Here is a 17,580-nt window from a genome sequence, read left to right as displayed (position 1 = left end):
AAAACAGGAGGTCGGAGAATCTTTACGAGCCTATATGGAAAGGTTCAACAAAGCTTGTTTGGAGATCCAAGACCTGCCCACCGAGGCAGTCATAATGGGGTTAGTCAATGGGCTCAGAGAAGGTCCCTTCTCATAATCCATATCTAAAAGACACCCCGTTTCTCTAAGTGATGTACAAGAAAGAGCTGAAAAGTACATCAATATGGAGGAGAATGCCAAATTAAGAGACCTGAGTTGGCGACCTGGACCCCCTCCCTCAACTAAAGAGAGGGAAAGGGAAGCTAAGAAAAAGGAAGAACTCGGTCTCGAGAGGCCAAGGAAATATCACTCTTATACTCCCCTAAAAGTTTCCATAGTGGATGTATACAGAGAGATTTGCAACACTGAAAGATTGCCACCCCCTAGACCCATTAAGAATAAAAAAGGGGGGAGCCACAACGATTATTGCGAGTACCATAAAATATATGGTCACTCCACAAACGACTGCTACGACCTCAAGAATGTGATAGAAAAGCTGGCTAGAGAAGGTCGGCTTGATAGATATCTCATAGAAAGGTCGGACAGTCATGGAAAGAGAAAGCGAGATGATATGGATAGAAGAGACCCACCACCGCAGACCCCAGAGAGACATATCCATATGATCTCAGGAGGATTTGTGGGAGGGGGACTCACCAAATCCTCTCGCAAAAGACATCTCAAAAGAGTCTACCAGGTCGGGGAAGAGTCACCCGACCTTCCTACCATTTCATTCACAAAAGAAGATTGTAACACCCTAATATTCAAATCCTTATGCTCGAGTCATAAGTCAATGATATTACGGTGGTACGACTCTCAGGTGGATTTTTTTTATATATAAACGTAGGTAATTTCGAAAGGAGTATTAATCGAGAAGCCTGAAAAGAGTAGAAATAAAATCGCGAAGACGTATCACTCACGTTTCGACAACAAAAAGATAAAACGTGAAGCCGAAAGCGATATATGGACAAGGCATAAAGGAGATTAAGAGATAGATAACAGATAGATATATATAACATAAGTAAATAGCCACTAGTCGCGACCCGCGAAGTTTAGGCCGGATAGGGTACAGTATGAAAGTAACTGACAACAGTACATCCTAATCTCTCCCAAAGGAAACATAAGAGCCTCTATAGGCAAGTTCCAAAAGAGTTCAACACATAATATAATCTTTTCAAAACAAAGGTGGAGAGATTCTAAGGAAAACACAAAGTGGAGAAAATAAAGATCTTCGCCGGCTCTCAGACGAACCACAGCTCACTTCTGAGCACCTGGACCTGTATCTGAAAAACAAGAGATATATACGGAATGAGAACCCCGGGCCCATGGGTTCCCAGTACGGTAAAAGTGCCAAATAAATACAATGCACTGCAATAAAAACTCACTAAGCATCCTAAACTCCTTTTCACCAAGTATCCAGCCTAGATTCTCACTAATCCATAAATAGGCATCTGTCGTAAGGGGATACTAAATCTAGTTCATGTTACACATGTTTCCCAACTCGCTGATTCTTACACGAATCAGACTCAGAATCATAAGCAAAACCATCACCAGTTGTTCTGTCTCAGCAACTCTATATCAATACGTTATACCCTCGCCTGGAGCTAGTGAAATCACATCACTGCGTCTACCCAGGGGACTCAAATTATCTCATTCAAAAATCATCATCATCATGCAATCGCATTATCAATTCATCTCATCAAGAACAGCCACCAATATCCACCGACACCAACATGAGGGATCTCTCAGTTGTACAAACACAAGCAATACAGACAAGTAATACACAAATAAGGTACAAGTAGAACAAGTAGCACGTAATCAGGTAACATAGCATGTATGATATAGAAATCCAAAACAAATAGGCAAACCCAAACAATTCAAACATATGCAAATGATGTATGCCTGCCCTATGGCTAATGATATCATCTGTCGGTTATATAGCCAACCCGACATGTCCTGGTAGCTAATCATTGGACAGAAACACCCCTTGCGGAGCAAGTAGGTTTGAGCTACAACCCCCTTGCTACTACCCGCTCAACCCAGAGCCAGTGGAACAACCACTACTGCGGCTACTACCCAGGCGGGTGTTTAAAAGCTCAACCTGGAGCCAGTGGAACAACCACTACTGCGGCTACTACCCAGGCGTCACAATCTCTGACCTGGAGCAAGTGGGACGAACCACAACCCTTGCTACTACCCAGGTATCTTAAGCATTAACCCGGAGCAAGTGGGACGAACCACAACCCTTGCTACTGCCCAGGTATCTTAAACATTAACCCGGAGCAAGCGGGACGAACCACAACCCTTGCTACTGCCCAGGTATCTCAAACATATATTCATTCAATCTCAATTCATATTATCAATCCTCATTGTTATCAAAACTCAAACATTAACCTGGAGCAAGTGGGACGGACCCCAACCCTTACTACTACCCAGGTATCAGAGTTACATTCATTCAACACTCCATAATTAACTCATTTATCATAAACATCCTTTTCCGTCTCATACCCGGAGCAAGTGGACAACGCCACTGCCTACTACCCGGGGTTACACATCACATTTCAACATCTTCCACTGTTATCCATTTAACACATTCATTCATTAATCATATATGCATTTATACTCAGCCATAATCAATAATGGCTTTGCCGTGACCCGGCAATAACTCAGCCATCCGGCTCATGGTCCAATCAAGAACCAGCCATTTATCAATAAATATAGCCCTTCGGCTCATGACATACACGGTACTCCCACCGTCATCCTCCATATCTCATATAATCATCGTTGATCATCATTGATCATAACTTTTCCCTTTGCTTCACTCGCAAGTTACCATATCCCCTAGCTCCTTTCTCATTGCTAGGCATATCATAATGATTTAATACATAAGGGGTGAGATCAGAGGCTTAGAAGTATGAGATTTGGCTTTTAATACTCAAAAATCAACTTTGGGATGAAAACAGGGCCACGCGTACGCGTACTCCACGCGCACGCGTGGATGGCCACAAAACTCATCGGCGCATACGCGCCATTCACGCGGACGCGCGGATTGAAAAATAGATAACGACGCGTACGCGTCAGCCACGCGTACGCGTGGGTACACTTGCGCCCCAGGCACAAGACTGGCACAACTCTGGCACAACTCTCGGGAAAATGGCTGGGCAATGGGTGCAGCGCATCGACGCGCACGCGCACACCACGCGCACGCGTGGATGGTGCCTTCTTAAAGAACGACGCGTGGAGGGTCATTCTGCTAAAAGTTTTATAAGTTAAAAGCTGCAGAATTTACAAATTCAACCCCCAATCTTCTGACGGACATAACTTCCTCATTTTAAATCATTTTTCACCCGTTCTTCGAACGGCATGGACATCCCGGATCCAATTTCATTTCTAAACAAGTTTGGCACAAAACAGAGATCCGTAGTCCAAGTTATGTCCCATCAAAGTATGCCCAAAAACCATGTTTTTCATGCAAAACCACAAAGTGCCATTTTCAAAACAAGTCATTTTCAACTCTTTTCAAGATCAATCAAAACATGCCAATTTCATCCCTTTTCTTTGAAATCAATCAAAATATATCAAATTCAATACCAAGCCTCCTCAACTCATACATTAACACTTTACTACGATTCACAAAACCGCCATATAACCATTTTTACCTATTTCAAACAAATGGCTAAATTACAAACACATCAACATGTCATACATCCTTCCTCATCTCAATTTCCAACAATACTATTTCCAATCAACCATCATTATACATAATCAATATCATAATCACTATCACGTGGTTTCTCCCACAAATCAACCTTAATCATTCCTCAAGCATATATCACAATATATATACCTCTCTTGCATCATCATACCATCAAGACATCAATAATCATAATCACATATATGACCACATAATATTTCTCAACCCAAAACCAAACATACCTCATCTACATAATTTCACCCAAAATTACCAAATTCCACACTTCAACTCCTCAAACCTTATTATTCAACAATCAACCCAATCATTCATACATTCATTATTTAAAACTCATCCAATCACTTGTGTCATCATACAATGCACACATCAACTTACCTTCCTTACCTCTTCTCGGCCTCCGGCTCAAAATTCACGGCCTCTGGCCCAATTTCACAATTTAAAAGCATAAACCACAAATCAATACTCATTACCCCATACATTTAATTCTCAATACACCAAACATACAAGGCCACACAATTCTCAACCCAATCATTAATTCACATTACATACCAACTATGCATATTAGCACCAACCATTTACACAATCCAAACTTAATCCTAGGGGCATCTAGCCTAGGAATTCTCATCACACCACACGGTACTTAAATGAAACTTAAACCGTACCTCTTGTAGCCAAATCAATTGAGCCTCTTCTTTGGGAGTCTCCACCAACCTTAGCTCCAAGCCTCACCAAAGCTCCTCAAGCAACACCAATCTCCCAATCATGCACCAAAACCATCAAATGCACTAACATAACCAATATTACATACATACATCAACCTAGGGCTCATAAATATGATAAATCACAAGGGTTTGAGCACTTCTTACCTCAGCCCATATGAAGTAGGGATAGAACCCACTTAGAATCCATGTTGGAGTATCCCTAAACACCCAAAATCACAAGATTTCAACACTAACTTCCCAAAAACGTGTAACAGTGGGAAATTTCGAAAACTGGGCAGAGATGAATGGAATACTCACCACAAAACTTAGATAGAATTGTAGAGGATGAGAAGAGCGACGCGTGGCCGCAAACGGCTCGTCAATCGGAGCTCCGTAGCTCAAGTTATGGTGGTTTGAAGATCAAAGAGAGTTAGGTTTTCTCTCTTCTCTTCTCTCTTCTCAATTCAGCGCCCCACACATCTTCTTTAGGGCAAAATGAGCTGAAATGCTCATAACTAATGTTTATATATGTTGGGTCTTGGGCCCACTTAGGCCCGGTTCACTTATTTTTGTCCGTTGGCCCAATTTTGGACCAAAACCTTTAAGATTAGCGCTCTAAATCGCACTTCAAATATTTCTACCTCCCTAATTATAATCCCTCATTTCTTAATCTTATTTACTCATAATCAATTTTCTCAGCTGCAGTACCAGACAGGTCTCAGCCGGTACTGCCGGTCAAAATTCCACTGCGCGCTTTTACGCAGAAAACTATGTCTTCCGACTCGGAAAAATTCACTGAATCCAAAAATCATATTTAAATCATCAAATTCCAATTGCCAAATATTTCAACCATATTCGCTCCTACTTAACTCATTATTTAATTAATTTCGGTTAGACCGGGTATTACAAAGATGGGCAAGGAATAATCCCTGGGCACGATGATCCAGTGGTAATAACTATGATCCTAGCAAATGCCCATCTCCACAGAACCCTAGTAGACCAAGGAAGCTCGGCGGACATTCTTTTCAAGCCTGCTTTCGACAAGCTAGGGTTAGATGAGAAAGAGTTAAGAGCCTACCCCGACACCCTATACGGATTAGGGGACACGCCAATAAAACCACTAGGATTTTTGCCCATTCACACCACTTTTGGAAAAGGGGAAAAATCAAAGACTCTGAGCATAGACTTTATAGTCATCGACGTGGGGTCAGCATATAATGCCCTAATCGGCAGAGCTACCCTTAATCGGCTCAGAGCTGTGGTATCCACTCCCCACCTCTACATGAAATTCCCGACCTCAGCGGGGATAGCCACAGTAAGGGGAGACCAGAAATTGGCAAGGAAATGCTACAATGAAAGCCTAAATCTGAGAGGAAAGGGCAAAGAAGTTCACACAATAGAGCTCGGTGGCGCAAGGGCCAGAGAAGAGCTGCGACCACAACCGGGAGGAAGAACCGAAGAGATACAGGTCGGTAACGAGGAAGGAAAAAACACTTATATAGGAGCCAACCTAGGGGAAACTCTAAAACAAGGGCTAGCCGAACTCCTAAAAGATAATTCCGACCTCTTCGCTTGGAAGGCCTCTGACATGCCAGGGATTGACCCCGAGCTCATGTCCCACAAGCTCTCGGTCTACCCAGGGTCCCGACCTGTACAACAAAGAAGACGCAAGCTCGGCCCAGAACGAGCCCTAATAGTAGAAGAACAAGTACATGCGCTCTTAGAAGCCGGCTTCATCAAAGAAGTCAAGTACCCAACATGGCTAGCCAATGAAGTGCTAGTCAAAAAACAGAATGGTAAATGGAGAATGTGTGTCGACTATACCGACTTAAATAAGGCATGTCCCAAGGACCCTTATCCCCTACCAAGTATTGATACCCTAGTGGACTCCAGCTTGGGGTACCAATACTTATCATTCATGGACGCCTACTCGGGATATAATCAAATCCCGATGTACGAGCCCGACCAGGAGAAAACATCATTCATCACACCCAGAGCTAACTTTTGCTACGTGGTCATGCCATTCGGATTGAAGAATGCAGGAGCCACATATCAAAGGTTGATGAATAAAGTGTTTTCCCCTCACCTAGGGACCCTAATGGAAGTATACGTCGATGACATGCTGGTAAAAACGAAAAAGGAGGTCGACCTCCTATCAGACCTCTCGCAAGTCTTCGATACCATAAGGCTGCATGGGATGAGATTAAATCCCGCCAAGTGCGCCTTCGCGGTGGAGGCAGGAAAAATTTTAGGATTTATGCTAACACAAAGAGGGATTGAAGCCAATCCCGATAAGTGTAGAGCCATCCTAGAAATGAAAAGCCCGACTTGTTTGAGAGAAGTCCAGTAACTCAATGGTCGACTTGCAGCCCTCTCCAGATTTTTGGCAGGATCGGCACTAAAGTCCCTTCCCCTTTTTCCCTATTAAGAAAACGGTGCCAATTTGAATGGACTCCAGAATGCGAGGAGGCGTTCCAAGAGTTCAAAAAGTTTTTAAGCCAACCTCCTATCCTAACCCGACCAGTACCAGGGAAAGACCTCGTTCTGTACTTATCCGTAGCAAGCAGGGCTGTCTCGTCAGCCCTGATAAAAGAGGACGAGGTCGGACAACACCCAGTCTACTTCATCAGTAAGGTCCTACAAGGCCCTGAACTAAGGTACCACAAACTAGAAAAGTTTGCCTACTCCTTGGTAATAGCCTCACGAAGGCTACGACCTTACATTCAAGCTCACACCATAAGAGTCCGTACGAACCAACCCATGAAGCAAATCCTCCAAAAGACGGATGTTGCAGGGAGAATGGTTCAATGGGCAATAGAACTCTCCGAGTTCGATTTGAGATATGAAACTCGGACAGCAATTAAAGCTCAGTGCCTCGCCGACTTCGTCGCAGAATACGCAGGAGATCAAGAGGAAAAGCCGACTACATGGGAACTCTATGTAGACGGATCCTCCAACAAAACGGGAAGCGGCGCAGGCATAATATTGGTAGATGAAAGAGGAACCCAGATAGAGGTTTCTTTAAAATTTGAATTTCCGGCTTCAAATAATCAGGCAGAATATGAAGCCTTGATTGCCGGACTAAAGTTGGCAGAAGAAGTCGGTGCTACAAAGGTGATGATATACAGCGACTCACAGGTGGTGACCTCCCAAATAAGTGGAGAATATCAGGCAAAGGACCCTAATATGAAGAGGTACTTGGAAAAAACTTTGGAGCACCTTGGGCGCTTTGCAGAAACCGAGGTCAAACATATAACTCGGGATCTAAATATCAGAGCAGATGCCCTATCCAAGTTAGCAAGTACCAAACCAGGAGGGAACAACAGAAGCCTGATTCAAGAAACCCTCCAAGAGCCCTTGGTATCAAAAACAGAGGATAAGCAAGAAGTACTTGAGGTAGTCGGTTTAAACCTCGGATGGATGAACCCCTTAGTCGAATACATAAAATTCGACATCCTCCCTAAAGAGGAGAAAGAAGCCAAAAAGATCCGAAGGGAAGCACAACACTACACCTTGGTGAGAAATATCCTCTATAGAAGGGGGATATCGACACCATTGTTAAAGTGTGTACCGACCTCAAGAACCGCCGAGGTATTGGAGGAAGTACATAGTGGGATCTGCGGAAACCATCTCGGAGCAAGGTCACTCGCCAGGAAAGTAATCCGAGCAGGATTCTATTGGCCGACCTTGTAGAGAGACGCCACAGAATTTGTGAAAAAATGCCAACCATGTCAGATGCATGCAAATTTCCACGTAGCTCCACCAGAAGAGCTCATCAGTATCACTTCTCCATGGCCTTTTGCAAAATGGGGAATGGATTTGCTAGGTCCTTTTCCCCAAGCGCCGGGACAAGTCAAATACCGGATCGTGGGAATAGATTACTTCACAAAATGGATAGAAGCAGAACCTTTGGCCACTATCACCGCTCAAAGAAGTCGCAGGTTCCTCTACAAAAATATCATCACAAGATATGGGATACCTTATTCCATTACTACAGACAATGGAACCCAATTCACTGACGCCACCTTCAGAAGCTTAGTAGCCAGTATGAAAATCAAACATCAGTTCACCTCGGTAGAGCACCCTGATGAGCGGATAATTTATACACTTTTTGGCATTGTTTTTAGTATGTTTTTAGTATGATCTAGTTAGTTTTTAGTATATTTTTATTAGTTTTTAGTTAAAATTCACTTTTCTGGACTTTACTATGAGTTTGTGTGTTTTTCTGTGATTTCAGGTATTTTCTGGCTGAAATTGAGGGACCTGAGCAAAAATCTGATTCAGAGACTGAAAAGGACTGCAGATGCTGTTGGATTCTGACCTCCCTACACTCGAAGTGGATTTTCTGGAGCTACCGAAGCCCAATTGGCGCGCTCTCAACGGCGTTGGAAAGTAGACATCCTGGGCTTTCCAGCAATATATGATAGTCCATACTTTGCCCAAGATTTGATGGCCCAAACCGGCGTTCAAAGTCACCTTCAAGATTTCCAGAGTTAAACGCCGGAACTGGCACCCAAATGGGAGTTAAACGCCCAAACTGGCACTAAAGCTGGCGTTTAACTCCAAGGAGAGTCTCTACACGAAAATGCTTCATTGCTCAGCCCAAGCACACACCAAGTGGGCCCGGAAGTGGATTTTTATGTCATTTACTCATCTCTGTACACCCTAGGCTACTAGTTTTCTATAAGTAGGACCTTTTACTATTGTATTTTCATCTTTTGATCACTTTAGATCTCTAGATCATCTTTGGACGTCTAGTTCTTAGATCATTGGGAGGCTGGCCATTCGGCCATGCCTAGACCCTGTACTTATGTATTTTCAACGGTGGAGTTTCTACACACCATAGATTAAGGTGTGGAGCTCTGCTGTACCTCGAGTATTAATGCAATTACTATTGTTCTTCCATTCAATTCCGCTTGTTCTTGTTCTAAGATATCACTTGTTCTTCAACTTGATGAATGTGATGATCCGTGACACTCATCATCATTCTCACCTATGAACGTGTGACTGACAACCACCTCCGTTCTACCTTTGATTGGGTGAATATCTCTTGGATTCCTGATTGCACGATGCATGGTTGATCGCCTGACAACCGAGTGCTCGCCTGACAACCGAGCCAACCATTCCGTGAGATCAGAGTCTTCGTGGTATAGGCTAGAACTGATGGCGGCATTCAAGAGAATCCGGAAGGTCTAACCTTGTCTGTGGTATTCTGAGTAGGATTCAATGATTGATTGACTGTGACGTGCTTCAAACTCCTAGCAGGCTGGGCGTTAGTGACAGACGCAAAAGAATCGATGGATTCTATTCCGGCCTGACCGAGAACCGACAGATGATTATCCATGCTGTGACAGAGCATAGGCAACGTTTTCACTGAGAGGATGGGAGGTAGCCACTGACAACGGTGAAACCCTACATAAGCTTGCCATGGAAAGGAGTAAGAAGGATTGGATGAAGACAGTAGGAAAGCAGAGAGACGGAAGGGAAGGCATCTTCATGCGCTTATCTGAAGTTCCTACCAATGAATTACATAAGTACCTCTATCTTTATCTTTATTTTTATGCGTTCATCACCATATCCATTTGAGTTTGCCTGACTAAGATTTACAAGATGACCATAGCTTGCTTCATACTAACAATCTCCGTGGGATCGACCCTTACTCGCGTAAGGTTTATTACTTGGATGACCCAGTGCACTTGCTGGTTAGTTGTGCGAAGTTGTGTAATGCCATGGTATTGAACACCAAGTTTTTGGGGTTCATGACCGGGGATTATGAGAGTTGTGAAAAGTATTGTTCACAATTTCGCGCTACCAAGTTTTTGGCGCCGTTGCCGGGGATTGTTCAGTTTGGACAACTGAAGGTTCATCTTGTTGCTTAGATTAGATATTTTTTTTCGAAATTCTTGAAGATGAATTCTAGAGTTTCATGATGATTTGTTGAAATCTGGCTGGCTGAGAAGCCATGTCTAATCTCATTGGACCGAGGTTTCAACTTATCATCACAAGAGCTTGTTGATTTCTATCAATCTTGCTTTTGGAGCAGTGATCTGCTAAGGCTTGATGGTGGACGAAATTGTGATTCCCTTTTTTCTTGTAATTGGATTTATGCTCTGAGGGCATTGTTTATTTCCTTCACAATCTCGTTCAACTAACCAGCAAGTGTACTGGGTCGTCCAAGTAATAACCTTACGTGAGTAAGGGTCGAATCCACAGAGATTGTTGGTATGAAGCAAGCTATGGTCACCTTGCAAATCTCAGTTAGGCAGATTAAAATAGTTTTATGGGTTTTCGAAAATAGAAATAATGAAAGGGATAAAGATACTTATGCAGATTCATTGGTAGGAATTTCAGATAAGCGGATGGAGATGCTGTAGAGCTCTTGGACGCCTGCTCTTCTACTGCTTCTAATCAATCCTTCTCACTCCTTTCCATGGCAAGCTTTGTATAGGGGTTCACCATCAACTGTGGCTACTTTCATTCCTCACGGGGAAATATCCTGTGCGGCTGTCACTCGCACAGCTAACCAGTCTGGAGGCATCACCCATGGCTGATGGCTACATCCCATCCTCGCAGTGAAAACTATGCTAACGCACTCTGTCACAGTACGGCTAATCACCGGTTGGTTCCCGCTCCTACTGGAATAGAATCCCTCTTTTGCGTCTGTCACTAACGCCCAGCAGGTTAAAGTTTGAAGCACGTCACGGTCATTCATTACCGGAATCCTACTCGGAACACCACAGACAAGGTTGGACTTTCCGGATTCCCAGGATCCTACTCGGAATACCACAGACAAGGTGAGACTTTCCGGACCCTCATAAATGCCGCCATCTATCTAGCTTATACCACGAAGATTCTGTTGGGAATCTAAGAGATACACATTCAAGCTCTGTTGCATGTAGAACGGACATGGTTGTCAATCACGCGCATTCATAAGTGAGAATGATAATGAGGGTAATCTGACTCATAACATTCATCATGTTCTTGGGTACGAATGAATATCTTGGAATAAGAATAAGAGAGATTTGAATAAAAGAAGATAGAATTTCATTAATACTTGAGGTACAGCAGAGCTCCACACCCTTAATCTATGGTGTGCAGAAACTCCACCGTTGAAAATACATAAGCAAAGAGTTCAGGCATGGCCGAATGGCCAGCCCTCTCTAACGTGATCAATGATCTCCTAAGATGAAGAATAAAACAAAACTGAGACCAAAGATGAGATCAAAGATGTCTAATACAATAGATAAATGTCCTATATATACTAGACTAGCTACTAGGGTTTACATGAGTAAGTAATTGATGCATAAATCCACTTCCGGGGCCCACTTGGTGTGTGCTTGGGCTGAGCTTGATCAATCCACGAGCTGAGGCATTTCCTGGAGTTGAACGCCGAGTTATGACGTGTTTTGGGCGTTCAACTCCGGATCATGACGTTTTTCTGGCGTTTAACTCCAGACAGCAGCATGAACTTGGCGTTTAACGCCAAGTTACGTCGTCAATCTTCGAATAGAGTATGGACTATTATATATTGCTGGAAAGCCCTGGATGTCTACTTTCCAACGCCGTTGAGAGCGCGCCAATTGGAGTTCTGTAGCTCCAGAAAATCCATTTCGAGTGCAGGGAGGTCAGAATCCAACAGCATCAGCAGTCCTTTTGTCAGCCTTCTTCAGAGTTTTGCTCAAATCCCTCAATTTCAGTCAGAATTTACCTGAAATCACAGAAAAACACACAAACTCATAGTAAAGTCCAGAAATGTGAATTTAACATAAAAACTAATGAAAACATCCCTAAAAGTAGCTTAAACTTACTAAAAACTATATGAAAACAATGCCAAAAAGCGTATAAATTATCCGCTCATCACAACACCAAACTTAAATTGTTGCTTGTCCCCAAGCAACTGAAAATCAAATAGGATAAAAAGAAGAGAATATACTATAAATTCCAAAATATCAATGAATATTAATTTAATTAGATGAGCGGGACTTGTAGCTTTTTGCTTCTGAACAGTTTTGGCATCTCACTTTTTTCCTTTGTAGTTTAGAGTGATTGGCTTCTCTAGGAACTTAGAATTTCAGATAGTGTTATTGACTTTCCTAGTTAGGCATGTTGATTCTTGAACACAGCTACTTTATGAGTCTTGGCTGTGGCCCTAAGCACTTTGTCTTCCAGTATTACCACTGGATACACAAATGCCACAGACACATAACTGGGTGAACCTTTTCAGATTGTGACTTAGCTTTGCTAAAGTCCCCAGTTAGTGGTGTCCAGAGCTCTTAAGCACACTCTTTAGCTTTGGATCACGACTTTAACCATTCAGTCTCAAGCTTTTCACTTGGACCTTCATGACACAAGCACATGGTTAGGGACAGCTTGATTTAGCCGCTTAGGCCTGGATTTTATTTCCTTGGGCCCTCCTATCCATTGATGCTCAAAGCCTTGGATCCTTGCTACCCTTGCCTTTTGGTTTTAAGGGCTATTGGCTTTTTCTGCTTGCTTTTTCTTTTTCTTTCTCAATTTTTCGCCATTTTTTTTTCACAAGCTTTTGCTTTTTCACTGCTTTTTCTTGCTTCAAGAATCAATTTCATGATGTTTTTCAGATCATCAATAACATTTCTCTTTGTTCATCATTCTTTCAAGAGCCAACAATTTTAACACTCATAAACAACAAGATCAAAAATATGCACTGTTCAAGCATTCATTCAAAAAACAAAAATTATTGCCACCACATCAATATAATTAAATTAAATTCACTAATAATTTCAAAAATTATGTACTTCTTGTTCTTTTGAATTAAAACATTTTTCTTTTAAGAGAGGTGAAGGATTCATGGAATTATTCATAATCTTTAAGGCATGGTTACATACTAATGATCATGAAGTAAAGACACAAAACATAAATAAACATAACACTTAAAAACCGAAAACAGAAAGAAAATAAAGAACAAGGAATGAATCCACCTCTTAGTGGCGTCTTCTTCTTGAAGGACCAATGATGTTCTTCAACTCTTCTATGTCCCTTCCTTGCCTTTGTTGCTCTTCCCTCATGGCTCTTTGATCTTCTCTTATTTCTTGAAGAGTGAGGGCGTGTTCATGGTGTTCCACCCTTAGTTGTTCCACGTTTTGGCTCAAGTCTTCTAAGGAGGTACTGAGTTGCTCCCAATAGTTGTTGGGAGGAAAGTGCATTCCATGAGGCATTTGTTGATGAACTTCCTCATGTTCTCCTTGGGGGCCGTGAGGAACTTCCCTTGTTTGCTCCATCCTCTTCTTGGTGATGGGCTTGTCTTCTTCAATGGAGACATCTCCATCTATGATAACTCCGGCTGAATAGCATAGATGGCATATGAGGTGGGGGAAGGCTAGCCGTGCCATGTATGAAGGCTTGTCAGCTATTTTGTAGAGTTCATTGGCTATGACTTCATGAACCTCTACTTCCTCTCCAATCATGATGCTATGAATCATGATTGCCCGATCCACAGTAACTTCAGATCGGTTGCTTGTAGGGATGATGGATCTTTGGATGAACTCCAGCCATCCTCTAGCTACAGGCTTGAGGTCCAGTCTTCTTAGTTGGACCGGTTTGCCTTTGGAGTCTACTCTCCATTGGGTGCCTTCCACACAAATGTCCATTAGGACTTGGTCCAACCTTTGATTGAAGTTGACCCTCCTTGTGTAGGGGCGTTCATCACCTTGCATCATGGGTAGATGAAACGCCAACCTCACATTTTCCGGACTGAAATCTAAGTATTTCCCCCGAACCATTGTGAGATAGTTCTTTGGATTCGGGTTCATACTTTGATCATGGTTCCTTTTGATCCATGCATTAGCATAGAACTCTTGAACCATCAGTAATCCGACTTGTTGCATGGGGTTGGTTATGACTTCCCACCCTCTTCTTTGGATCTCATGTCGGATTTCCGGATACTCATTCTTTTTGAGCTTGAAGGGGACCTCGGGGATCACCTTCTTCTTTGCCACAACATCATAGAAGTGGTCTTGGTGGCTCTTGGAGATGAATCTCTCCTTCTCCCATGATTCGAAAGTGGAAGCTTTTGCCTTCCCTTTTCCTTTTCTTGAGGAAACTCCGGTCTTGGGTGCCATTGATGGTGAATGAAAAATAAAAAGCTAGGCTTTTTACCACACCAAACTTAAGATTTGCTCGTCCTCGAGCAAAAAGAAAAGAAGAGTAGAAGAAGAAGAAGAGAATTTGGAAGAGAGGGAGAGAAGTGGGTTCGGCTATATGAGAGAAGAATGGGTAGTGTTGTGTGAAAATGAAGAAGAAATGAGAGGTATTTATAGGGAGGGGGGGAGGGTTATGTTTCGGCCATTTTGGGTGGGAAAGGGTGGGAAATTGAATTTGAATGTAATGGAGGTAGGTGGGGTTTATGGGGAAGAGGAGGTTGATGTGAATGGTGCATGGGGTAATTGGGAATTGTGACATGGATATTCAAATCACAAAAGTAGGATTAAGAGGGAAGGTGAGAATTGGGTAGGTGGGGATCCTGTGGGGTCCACAGATCCTGAGGTAGGGATCCTGTGGGGTCCACAGGTCCTGAGGTGAAAAGAAATACCATTCCTTCACCCTATAGGCGTGTAAATTGCCTTCATGCACCATTCTGGCGTTCAAACGCCCATTGGTGCATGTTCTGGGCGTTAAACGCCCATGTGATGCTTGATCTGGGCGTTAAACGCCCATGTGATGCTTGATTCTGGCGTTGAACGCCAGTTTCAAGCTTGTTTCTGGCGTTCAGCGCCAGATTATCCTCTGCGTGCGCATCCTGGCGTTAAACGCCAGGATGTTGCTTGTTTTGGGCGTTCAGCGCCAGGAAGATGCTCTGTTCTGGCGCTGAACGCTGGCCAGATGCATCTTCTGGGCGCTGAACGCCGGCCCGTGCGTCCTCCAGGGTGAAAAATTTTTTCTTCTGTTTTTGACTCTGTTTTTAATTTTTTTTTGATTTTTTTCGTGACTCCTCATGATCATGTACCTAATTAAACACAAAAATAACAAAGAAACAAAATAAAATAAAATTAGATAAATGAAATTGGGTTGCCTCCCAACAAGCGCTTCTTTAATGTCAATAGCTTGACAGTGGCTCTCATGGAGCCACAGAGCAATCAAGTCAATGTTGTCTAGTCCCAACACCAAACTTAGAGTTTGGATATGGGGTTTGAACACCAAACTTAGAGTTTGGTTGTGGCTTCACAACACCAAACTTAGAGTTTGACTGTGTGGGCTCTTCTTGACCTTGAACTGAGAGAAGCTCTTCATGCTTACTCTCTTTTGTCACAGAGGGATTGCCATGTGCTTGAAACACAAGGTATTCTCCATTCAATTGAAGGACTAACTCTCCTCTGTTGACATCTATCACAGCTTCTGCTGTGGCTAGGAAAGGTCTTCCTAGGATGATGCATTTATCATCTTCCTTCCTAGTATCTAGGATTATGAAGTCAGCAGGGATGTAAAAGTCTTCAACTTTTACAAGCACGTCCTCTACTATCCCATGAGCTTCTCTCATGGACTTGTCTGCCAATTGTAATGAGAACAAGGCAGGTTGTACCTCAATGATCCCTAGCTTCTCCATTACAGAGAGTGGCATAAGGTTTATTCCTGACCCAAGGTCACATAGAGCTTTTTCAAAGCTCATGGTGCCAATGGTGCAAGGTATTAAGAACTTGCCAGGATCTTGTCTCTTTTGAGGTAGAGTTTCCTGAATCCAAGTATCCAAATCACTAATGAGCAAGGGAGGTTCACTTTCCCAAGTCTCATTACCAAATAGCTTGGCATTCAGCTTCATGATAGCTCCTAAATATTGAGCAACTTGCTCTCCAGTCACATCTTCATCCTCTTCAGAGGATGAATAATAGTCAGAGCTCATGAATGGCAGAAGGAGATTGAATGGAATCTCTATGGTCTCTGTATGAGCCTCAAATTCCTCAGGATCCTTATTAGGAAGCTCCTTCTTGCTTGGAGGACGTCCCAGGAGGTCTTCCTCACTGGGATTTTCGTCCTCCTCCTCCTTTGTGCATTCGGCCATGTTGACTAAGTCAATGGCTTTGCACTCTCCTTTTGGATTCTCTTCTGTATTACTTGGGAGAATACTGGGAGGAGTTTCAATAACTTTCTTACTCAGCTGGCCTACTTGTGCCTCCAAATTTCTAATGGAGGATCTGGTTTCATTCATGAAACTGAAAGTGGCCTTTGACAGATCAGAGACTATATTAGCTAAATTAGAATTATTTTGTTCAGCATTCTCTGTCTGTTGCTGAGAAGATGATGGATATGGCTTACTATTATTCAGCCTATTGCGTCCACCATTGTTGAAGCCTTGTTGAGGCTTTTGTTGATCCTTCCAGGAGAAATTTGGATGATTTCTCCATGATGGGTTATAGGTATTTCCATATGGTTCACCCAGATAATTAACCTCTGCCATGGCAGGATTCTCAGGATCATAAGCTTCTTCAGAAGCTGCCTCTCTAGTGCTGTTGGATGCATGTTGCAATCCATTCAGATTTTGAGAGATAATGTTGACCTGTTGAGTCAACATTTTGTTCTGAGCCAATATGGCATTCAGAGTGTCAATTTCAAGAACTCCTTTCTTCTGAGGGGCTCCATTATTCACAGAATTCCTCTCAGAGGTATACATGAACTGGTTGTTAGCAACCATGTCAATGAGTTCTTGAGCCTCTTCAGGCGTTTTCTTCAGGTGAATAGATCCACCTGCAGAATGGTCCAATGATATTTTCGAAAATTCAGAGAGACCATAATAGAATATATCTAATAGGGTCCATTCTGAAAACATGTCAGATGGACATCTTTTGGTCAACTGCTTGTATCTTTCCCAAGCTTCATAGAGGGATTCACCATCTTTTTGTTTGAAGGTTTGAACATCCACTCTCAACTTGCTCAGCTTTTGAGGAGGAAAGAATTTATCCAAGAAGGCAGTGACCAGCTTATCCCAAGAGTCCAGGCTATCCTTAGGTTGTGAATCCAACCATATTCTAGCTCTGTCTCTTACAGCAAAAGGGAAAAGCATGAGTCTGTAGACTTCAGGATTAACTCCATTCGTCTTTACAGTATCACAGACCTGCAAGAACTCAGTTAAGAACTGATAAGGATCTTCAGATGGAAGTCCGTAAAACTTGCAGTTTTGTTGCA

At 42.8% G+C, this 17,580-nt stretch overlaps 1 non-coding gene across 1 annotated transcript; it reads left to right on the top strand.

Moving 5' to 3' along the window:
• The first annotated feature begins 17,222 nt into the window (after positions 1 to 17,222).
• LOC112766435 (small nucleolar RNA R71) lies at positions 17,223 to 17,326 on the top strand. Its single transcript, XR_003184344.1, has one exon. It is a non-coding gene; the product is annotated as a small nucleolar RNA R71 (small nucleolar RNA).
• Positions 17,327 to 17,580: the final 254 nt, after the last annotated feature.

The sequence above is a fragment of the Arachis hypogaea genome, chromosome 2, assembly GCF_003086295.3.
Source record: "Arachis hypogaea cultivar Tifrunner chromosome 2, arahy.Tifrunner.gnm2.J5K5, whole genome shotgun sequence".
In the NCBI taxonomy this organism is placed as follows: Eukaryota; Viridiplantae; Streptophyta; class Magnoliopsida; order Fabales; family Fabaceae; genus Arachis; species Arachis hypogaea.
Note: the sequence above shows the minus strand (reverse complement) of the source record. Positions and strands in the feature narration are given on the sequence as shown.